The sequence below is a fragment of the Miscanthus floridulus genome, chromosome 10 (genome assembly GCF_019320115.1).
Source record: "Miscanthus floridulus cultivar M001 chromosome 10, ASM1932011v1, whole genome shotgun sequence".
NCBI lineage: Eukaryota > Viridiplantae > Streptophyta > Magnoliopsida > Poales > Poaceae > Miscanthus > Miscanthus floridulus.
This window is the reverse complement of record NC_089589.1, coordinates 6,855,661-6,865,806: the sequence shown is the minus strand read 5'-3', so window position 1 is coordinate 6,865,806 and position 10,146 is coordinate 6,855,661.

Below are 10,146 nucleotides of genomic sequence, written 5' to 3'. Positions count from 1 at the left end.
CAGGGTTAGGTCGGCTTTAAAGATAAGACCCTCAATGGTAAGACTCACTCCCTTATAGATGTGGGTGCATTTTAGGTCTCCTAAAGGTGAACTAGTGATGATAGGCTTTCCATGTGGGGTTACAGGCAGGTCATGCTCTCGTGCAAACTTGGATGATATGTAAGAACAAGTTGCTCCAGAGTCAAATAGAACTAATGCAGTATTGCCATTAACTAAAAACATACCGTACACAATGTCAGGGGCAGCCTGTGCTTCCTCGGCGTCCAGATGGTTGAGACGTCCACGGGTAGCAGATCCCTTGAACTGAGACCTCTGAGCAGCTGAGTTCTATGGGCACTTAGTGGCTTTGTGACCTGGTTGGCCACAAGCAAAGCAGGTGAAAGGCGTACCGACTGTAGGGGTTGGCGCGGGTGCCTTCCAGTTTCCAGTGCTTGGTGTGGAGCGGTTCTGTGCTAGGCATTCATTCACAGAGCGGGGACGGTTGAAACGGTCCTGAGTGTTGCGGTCCTGAGCATAATGGTCCCGGGTGTAATGATCTTGAGCAGGGCGGGAGTATTTGGCGGTGTAGCCTCCACTACCCCTACTCGATCCAGGGTTGTCATCCCTGTTGTGGCGAGAGCGTTCCCTGGATGGTGCATCTCTACGGAACCTCTTGCGATCATGGCCACGGAGAGACTCCTCAGGCTTACGCTTCCTCTCCCTGTACTCCTCTCCAGCTTCAGCATGATCTTTCTCAATCTAGATGCAGCCATCCACCAGAGCACGCAACGTGTTACTCTCAATACCGCCAAACTTCAGCTTGATGTGCGGGTTAAGTCCCTTGTGGTAATAGTATAGCTTCTCCTTCTCAGAGTTCACAACATAGGAAGGTGCATAGCACAGAAGGTTGGTGAAATGAGTAGTGTACTCAGTCACCCTGTCCTTTCCCATCTTGATGTTGTGGAACTCCTCAGCTTTGGCCTCCATGATACCCTTGGGAATGTGATACTTAGTGAATGCTTCGGCGAACTCATCCCACATGATGTTAGCAGGGTCCTCATGGGAATCACTGAAACTGTCCCACCAGGCGCGTGCTGCACCTATGAGCTGGTGTGCGGCTGCTCCAACACACTCATCGTCGGTGAAAGTAGTGAGGTCAAGCTTCTTCTCCATCTCCTTGAGCCAATCATCGGCTACAAGCGGGTCAGGGTCGGTGCCATCATAGGTAGGTGGCCTTAGCTTCAGAAATCCTTCCAGCTTCCTTTGGAAGTCATTCTGCTGACCTCCCTGGCGACGGTTTGCTCCGTTAATAAGGGCTGCAAGAAGTTGGGTCTGTTGTGCCATCACTTCTGCTAGGTTCGGTGGTGGTGGTGGAGGAAGGTTATCCTTAGGCGGCGGGGTATTCTCCAGGTTGAAGGGTATCCCTCCACATCCACGGCCACAGCCACGGCCATGGTTGTTGCCACTACGCCCCCCATTTAGTTCGACTGGTTCGGGGGTGGGCGCACGTCCACGGTTCATTAGGCGATTAGATCGGCGGTTCGGCATCTGCAACACGGATCATAGAGAATTTTAGTGTTTGTGCCATAAGTGCTTATAATTCAATATGATTACATGATTTCGACGATTTAAAGAAAACATTTATCCTATCCAACACTCACCACAAAGAAGCAATAAGGTCCATAAAATGCAGTAAGATCCAAAACATTCATCACATGGGTTTTATTACATAGCATCATCTCCAGTAGCTACACTTGAAGACGTGCGAGAATTGTACTATGCACAATGTATAATACATCTCATAAGGGGTACATCATGGGGTACAACTTACGGAAGCTACTGACATGACTCTTGACCACACAGGGTCATCCTACTCTAACTCATACACCGCAGCTAGGATACGACTGTTCTTGATCTCAATCTCCTCATCAGACTTGTGAAGTCGGGACACGTACTTCAAGGCCTCAGCGAGCTCCTCAGTAGGCTTGGCTCCAGGTAGAGTAGGGCAGGCGTCTAGGTTGAGGCGAGTCGGGGCTAACTCAAACTCTTCTATCCTAGGCTTCGTCTTGCTGCGAATCTCCTTGGGCAGCTGATCCCACATACCCTTCATCTCCCTGAGGCGCTTCCTGTCAGACTTCTGCCAAGCCTGCCATGTCCTCTCACACTTGTCCTGTAGGTACTCGGTCTGCCTGAGTGCCTCGATCAGGTGACCCTGGTTGCCAACGGCCTTCTTCCTGAATTCCTCTAGATCCTGAGTCATGGTCTTGTTCTGAGATTGGATTTTTAGCATATCAATCCCCTTGGATCTCTCTCTGTCTCCTCTGCGGTTGAACTCGGCCTTCTTGTTGTCCAACTCTCTCTGCAACTCCAAGACCTTGCTGTCGAGGTAGCAGTTCCTGTTGCCTAGGTCAGCCGCTTTGTCCTGTAAGTCTGCGACCTTGGTTATGTGGACTTCTTCATGACGGTTGAGCTCATCCTGTAGCTTGGCAACTGTCTCCAGTAGACTAGCTCGCTCCTGTGCTCTCTGTGAGTCTCGCTCCTGGTACTCCCACTAAAGGGCCTAGTCCTGACATCTCCTCTGCTCCAGCTAGGTCATGTACCTATCCTGCTCTAGTAGGTGGATAGCTGAGATGCGAAGGCATCTGTCCTCCTCGGCAAGGATAACTCTGCCGGCTGCAAAACTCTGCTCACTAGGGGTAAGGCTGAGGTCGAGGGCCTAGGGAAGTAGACGGAACTATGTCATCTTCAGGTGCTCATAGTGGTCCCTCATCACTCTGCGAAGTGTCTTGTGTGAGATAGCTTGCAGTCCCTCCTCGACTGTGGCCTCTATCGTCATCTCGGTGAAAGCTGGGACAGAAGGTAAGGTAGTGCTAGCTGGGAACTCGACTGAGGTGACAATCGGTCCTTCGATTCCTCCTTCTTGAGCTGGCTTCCCGGTGCAGGTGACCTTGACAAGCTCGTCGGGGACACCTAACGTGACGAGAACTCGGCAGAGGGTCTGTGCAAAACCCCTGAGCTCACGTAGGTCGAAGGTAAGCTTGGTGTGGTCCAGAGGTAGCGGTCCTAGAGGCGGCCAGTCAACGTTCATTGCCATCTGCATGTTTTAAGGAACAGGTGTTAGCAGGTCAATAATAGATAAGCCTTGCATAAAAGTAAATGCAGGGTCGGTATATAACCGAAAGAAGGGCTGTTCACGTCCTATTCTATCGTCCATTTCAAAGGGTTTTGTCCTATGGTCAAGTATGGCTCTGATACCAACTGAAGCGACCCCGATTTCCGCGAAGGGAAATCCATAGTGTCGAAGTGTAATAAGACTGTTGTAGATCATATTACCCAAATTCTAGTTGAATATCACATCCATACAACGATAATATCAGAGTACAAATAGTGTGGAATTACATAATTTATTACATCGCCGCATTGGCGGGGATCAAAAGTAGCATTCATTCAGAACAGCTTGAAGATAAGATCACCAAACTCGAGCGTAGGCACGAACCCCTTAGCCGTCAAACTCCTCGGAGCTATACTCCTCAGCAGAACCTATGTGCCAAAATTTATCAGTACGATTTGTACTGCCCACTCCCAACCCTATGAGCATTGCTTTGTGGAAATTAGATGCAAGCTGGATATAGTCAAAAGGAACCTATAAGGCTAGGGTTTCCTATGTATTTAGCATATCAAGTATATAAAAGTATAGTCAAGTTTTAACACCATTCCCACACACATTCTACCCCATTTCCATTCCAGAGCCAGGTTTCGATCCTGGGATCGATATACCACCATCTCCACACCATCACCATACCATCGCTCAGTTGACAGGCCAACTCCCTCTCGGCACTGTCTCAAGGCCCGTAGCCCCTGGCTACGACCGACACTCTCTCACGGGGGAAGAAGAGAAGGACACGAAACCCAGGAAAGGTCCATAGCCGACAAGTCGGCACATGTATCGATCGATCAACCATACACTCTACAGAGGTTTTACATAACCATAAGATCCGCCTTCCTCGTTGACCGTCGTCAACTAGGCTGATACCGGCCGCTTGCTAGCCTAGGATAATGCCACTCTACCATTCAGCCCTGGTTCACCCCAAGTCTAGTCTAGGGTGGCTGAAACTGTGAGTCATGAGCCGGGTCCACAAGGTCTCCATGAAGTCTCGGAAGGGTGGGGGGGAAATCCTCCATGCCCCGTACCTCCTTACACTGTCCGCTATCAACCTAGCAGTAGTGGCAAAATCCTACCAAGTAGTCCGGCCGTCCCGCACCATATAGGGTGAGTGGTACGTAAGGCTTCCCGGTGAATCTGAGTACTAGTAAGTCCTTAGGGATGACCAAGCCAGAATGTCTCCATCAGGGTTTCCATTATCGTGCCACCACAGCACCTCCATCCCGGGCTCTGCCCATCACAGGTTCACACCTAGGACCACCTCATATACCATTTACCCACCACAGGTATCCATTCGAGGGGTGCCCAGGTAGCACCACACGGCATGACTTGCCCTAGGCTCGTCGTATACTCCAACTTGGTCAACACAACCCTCACCCTCCACACACCCAAGTCACACACGCAACACTCTCCCCATAGTCCAGATAACACCAGTTTCCACCACGTATGTAGCATAAGCGTAGTAGAAGTATAAGTAATAAAACATATAGCAGTAAGCGCGTGTCTAGCCTAACAGCAGGGTATGCAGGGGTAAGGTTGCGTCAAGGTAAAAGCCTTCAAGTAAGCAAACTACCATGCAAGTCCTATCATAATATGACTGTAGCAATAAGTAAAGCAATAGCAGTTCTATATTAGCCATGCGTTAATAGGTGCTATGAGATTGGGTGGGATGTAGCACCTTCAGTGTAGTTGTCTCCGTTCTCCTCACGGTACTCACGATCCTCGTCCGTCTGGTTCTCCTCCGAGTCTGCATCGATCGCATTATAGTCGTGTTAGCGACGTCTATAGAATAGCACAAAGAAGCAATGGAAATTCAAAAGAGCCAAATGCACTCAAACATGGGTTCATTGCGTAGAGCTTGATTTTAGATGAATTTTGGTCCTGGTTTCGTATTTTTCCAAGGTCGTATGAATTAGTTATGAATTTCCGAAGTTTAAATCATTTCCGAAAATGGAAAAGGCTGAATTAATCCTGGGCTGACACGTGTCACGCAGTGACTGTTCCACGTGGCATGCTGACGTCAGCATGACGTCAGCATGACATCATCGTCTCGGTTCCGAGCTGACAGGTGGGGTCCAGCTGACGTAGCAACATCATCAGTTCTGACAGGTGGGTCCAGGGACTCTTAGGTCACTGACTTGTGGGTCCGGTCAAAGTCAACGTCAGTCAACGGGCGAGTCAACGGTCAACGGTCAGGGTCACTAACGTGTGGGGCCAGGGCTGCTGACGTCAGCAACTGATGTCATCGTGACGTCAGCATGACGTCACCCCGGCTGTGTTGGCTTCTACCGTGTGGGTCTCGTGTGATGTCAGCATGATGTCATCATCTAACATGTGGGTCCAGAGTGTCCGTGACACTGACATGTGGGGCCAGGTCAATAGTCAACGTTGACCGGTCAACGGTCAACACGGGCCGGGTCCAAACTGGACGGTTGGGCCTGGATACGGGCTGGGCTTTGGCCCGCCACGTGGCATGCTATGGCGCTGCCATGTCACGTCCTTGGGCCTCTACTAGGCTTCGTTTCCAGGCTGTGGGCGTGAGCGTGGCTCACGGTGGACCAAGAGGCGCTGGTCTATGGACCTAAGGCAGGGTGCATGGTGGACCAAGCCTACCTCTCTTTCCTCGGGCACGGTCTACGAGCTTTGGGTTCATGCATGGGTGCGGTCCAAGGAAGAAATTTCCCTCCCTCTCCGAGCGGTGTGCTCCCACCGGTGGCGTGCCTCATCGGCGAGCCTTGTCGTAGGCGCTGGTGCCCAATTGAGGAGGGGAAAAGCTCCCCCACGCCATGGCGACTGCGACGGTGGGGTCAAAGTGGCGGCCAAAGCTCCCTAGGTCTCTGGCCACGACAAATGGCGGCTCGGCGTGGCGGTGCTTGTCGGTGAGCCCCTTCCAGCGGCGCGGGTGTTCAACTAAGGTGGGCAACAGCTCCGCCTTACCATGGCGGGAGCCCTGGTGAAGCTAGCAGGGTGGCTAGACGGCTCTAGTTGGCTGGCTGCGTTGGCGGTGCATGGCGGAGCTCTGGCCGAGGTACGGTGCTCGTGGCCAGGGTGCTATGGCCGGCTATTGGGGTCTCGGTCTACGCGGCAGTCCTCCGGGTGTCATGGTGTTCCTTTATGGCTGCGTCCGAGTCCGGCGAGGCGGCAGGGTGCGCCAGCGGTGGCCACGCCATGACGGCGGCATTGCGAGCGCGGCGAGCACATGCACAACGATGGTGTCCAGGGGCTAGGAGATGGTCGTGGGTGTGCGCGTGAGTGGGCCGTGCTTGTGTACCCAGAGGCCGGGGACGGCCTTGGCCTACGCGCTCACGGTGTGGAGTGCCATGGCCAGAGTAGCAAAGTCCAGCGGCGAGCAGGGGAAGAACCGGGGGCTCACCTTTGGTGTCGTGGAAGATTGGATGGTGACGCAGTGGCGAGCTGCGGCGGTGTAGCTCCGGAAGCAGCGCAGTGCAGTGCAGTGCTGCACAGCGTCGACGTGCTTGATCAGGGCGACGTCCTCTGCTCCGGCGACACCGGCGGCGTCGGGCGCTCCTTCTTCTCCCTCTATCCCTCTTCTCTCTTGGCTCGGGTGCGCAGTGGACGGCCACCAAGTGGCGGTGGGGCGATGGGAGAGCTCTAGGGCACCCGGGGCCGGGGCTTTATAGCCGAACTCCAAGCTCCAATGGCGGACGGCTGGTGATGCGCCATTGGCATCGAACGGCATCACGGGCTGGGGTGGTTGGCGCGGAGGTTGCGTGGGCGCAGCGCCTAGGGGGAGACAGGGTCATGCTCCCAGCGTGACCCCTGGCCCACACTTGCCAGCGCTGTCGGGGCTTGGTCGGAGAAGGGAATCGGCGTGAGCGGTCGGGGGGAGGAAGAAGACACTGTGGCTGTCGTGCGGCTGACGTGCGGGGCCCGTGTGGCAGCGGCAGCAAGGGAAGGCGGGGAGGCGTGCGGGCGTGGGCGATGCGCTGGGCCGCAAGCTGGGCTGGCCACGCGAGTTGGCGTGCTGGCGCGTTGGGCTGGCGCGGTCAGGCCAGGCCTGCTTGCGGCTGCGCGTGGGCCAGCAAAGCCGGGTGAGCGAGTTGGGCTGGCTAGGGAAAAGAAGGAGGCTGGGCCGACCGGTCACTTGGGCTGCGAGGCTGGCTCCACTCTTCTCTTTTTCCCTTTTCTATTTTCTTTTTTTCTTCTTCTTTATTTTGAATTCAAATTTGGTTTGAAATTTGAATTCCAAATTGGTGTACCTTCTAGATATGATGCCCATATCATTTATATATATATATTAGGAATTTATTTAGCTATTTTGTATGACAAAAAATAGGTGTAGTTTTGTTATACAAGAATAGGATTAGTTTTCTCCTTAAACCTTTATTCTCTGGTTTGAGTATTAATTACTTCATGGTGTATTTCTTTAAAGGAGTTGTTAGGCATTTCATAAAACTGATGAAAATCCAAATCACCATTTTAGTTAACATTGTATGTTATGTTTCCTTTGTCAGCATTTAAATAAACATGATAACAAATGGCATGCCATGCTCATGTGTTGACTTAGGTTGGGGTTAGACCTAATGCATCTCTTAGGCTGGGTTTCTATACATGACACTCATCATCACATGGGAGTTTTGGGAAAAATTTTGTAGTTGGTATTTTTGGTGCATCGATTTTTGGGTTGTTACACTAGTAATTTTAGTAGCTTAGAAATGGAACTTGAAATTGAATTCAGCCAAGACTTAGAAGATTCTTTAAGTTTATTAACAGCTAGATAATGCTAGGTTTGGGGATTTATTTTATGAAATTGAGTTAAGAGGTGGTGTCGTATTTTAGCTCAGATTGGTAGCCTAATAGATCCTCTTTAGCATAGTGAAGGTGGTTTAGTGTCAACCTCAACCGTTTAGTTGCTATCGACGCTTTAAAATTCGTGCATGGCACGTTCTCGGGCTGGCTCGCCGGGTGGACGCGGCCACCAAGCTCGGGCGCTCGACGTCACCACGTTGGTCGCGCGTGCGCGCACTTCCGCGCGTGGCCGACCATGGCTGCCTTTGGCCTGGCTGCGGCCCGACCATCGGTGGCCCCACCGTGTGGAGCCGCTGCTGCTGCCGCCTGCCCCACCCCGCGCCGCTGTCGGCACCATCTCCTCATCATCGCGTCCGCACTGCTGCCCTGCCTCGCTTTGCCACTACCGACGCCACTGCAACGCTGTGCTGCGCTACCGCTCGCATTGTCCTCGCGCGCACGTGGGCTGTCCCGGCTGCCTCGCGCCGTCGCCTCGCCTTAATGGCGCTGCAGCCACGCCCCCACCTTCCTCCGTGCGCGTGCACGTCGTCTGGCTGCGTTGTCATGTAGCGGGTGCGCAGACACTGCCTCGGGTCCGACCGACCGCTTGCCACTAAGGCGAGGACGAGCCGAACCAGACCTGCTCCTCTCTCTCTGCCACCACAACCGCCCGACCCGCTCGCTTAATTCGACATGGTTGAGTCACCATCGCTCGATTCATCACGTCCCTGACTTCTCCATTACGCCACCTAACACCCCTCGATCCCACCCTGCCTTGAAGCCAGCACGGCCAAGCTCTAATTTGGAGTTTTTCCCCACCACCGTGCCATTAAGGCCGCACTCGGCCATGGTCGAGGACAGCCCTCCTACCGTCCCTCCTCAGCTAATTCGCGTGCACCACTAGCTTCGCCTTGCCTCCCTCTCCACCTTGCGCACGCTAGTGGAACCGCTACCGCCTCCCCGTCGTCGTCGCTATTGTTGGTCAAATTTTAGGTTTTGAAAGAGGTTTTTAAACTCGTAGACTCATAATTGGGCTCTGATACCACCTGTGGCAGAACCACCCTAAATAACACGCTTCCACTAGACACTAACCACCTCAAAAGTAAGCTACATCGGACAGTTCCGTCGAGCACACCCCAAGTGACGGATGGCCGTGCGCCGCTGCAGCCTTCCCTAGCAAGTCGTGTCACCCTGCACCACCGCTCAGCGTAGCTGCTCGGGTTGGAGATGGTGACCGGCCCGTTAGATGGTCTATCGTAGGTCCCAGATGGCCGGCGCAGCCGCGCTGTGTCATCGGCCACCGCGCCGTCATGCGCTGAGTCACCAGGGGTGTGCGTGGGGAAATTCCAGGAAAGTCAGGGGGTTAAGTGAAAAGGTTTGAGAGAGGAGAAAATAGTGTTAGTACTTAGTTATAATTCGGGAGAAGTTCGACGTCTCTTTTGCAAAATCGTCACCCCCCATCGCGGGCCGTCTCGCGCTATAGGTCGGCCTCGCATGGGCCGCACCGCGGGCCGCCGTGCGCTCGCGCGCGCATGCTGCGTCGCGTGGGCCGCGCGTGTGGGTTGCGCGGGAGAATTCATTTTTCTTTTTCATAAGGAATTAGAAAATAGTTTTCTAATTTAATTTCTGAGCTGATCTTTGTCAATTAATATAAAATTATATAGGTGTCCAAAAATTATGAAACAAATTTTGTTAGGTTCATAAAATTGTGCTCTATCTGTTGGTGTATTTAGTTTATATATACATATTGACACCAGGAGCTATTAAATTGTTTGAGAATGCTTCATATTATTAAATTAATCATTGTAGGAATTTTTGTGGTAATTTGGTGTTAGCTTTGGTCCTGAAATTTTTATAGTAGCTTCGTGGTATTATTACGTGCTCACTGTAATTTTTATAGCCTTAGGGTAGACTAAGCATTAGGGTCATTAAATGCTCTTTGTTTCAATATACATTAAATCACTAGAAGAAATAAAGATATAGGCCCCGTTCGGCTTGCTGAAACTGGCTGAAAAACACTGTTCTGGCTGAATTGTTGTGAGAGAAAAACATTGTTCCAGCTGAAAAAAGAAGCCGAACAAGCCGAATATGGGGTAAGCCGAACGGGACCATATCCTTAATTTGCCCAGCTAAGGGTTTGTTAGTTGAATCCAACACCCTGCTTGATGAAGATGATAGTTAGGTTAGTATCTTAGTCATTAGAGTTAGCTTAATAGCTTATTATGCGTATTCTTATTTTAAGAGTTGTTGTTGCC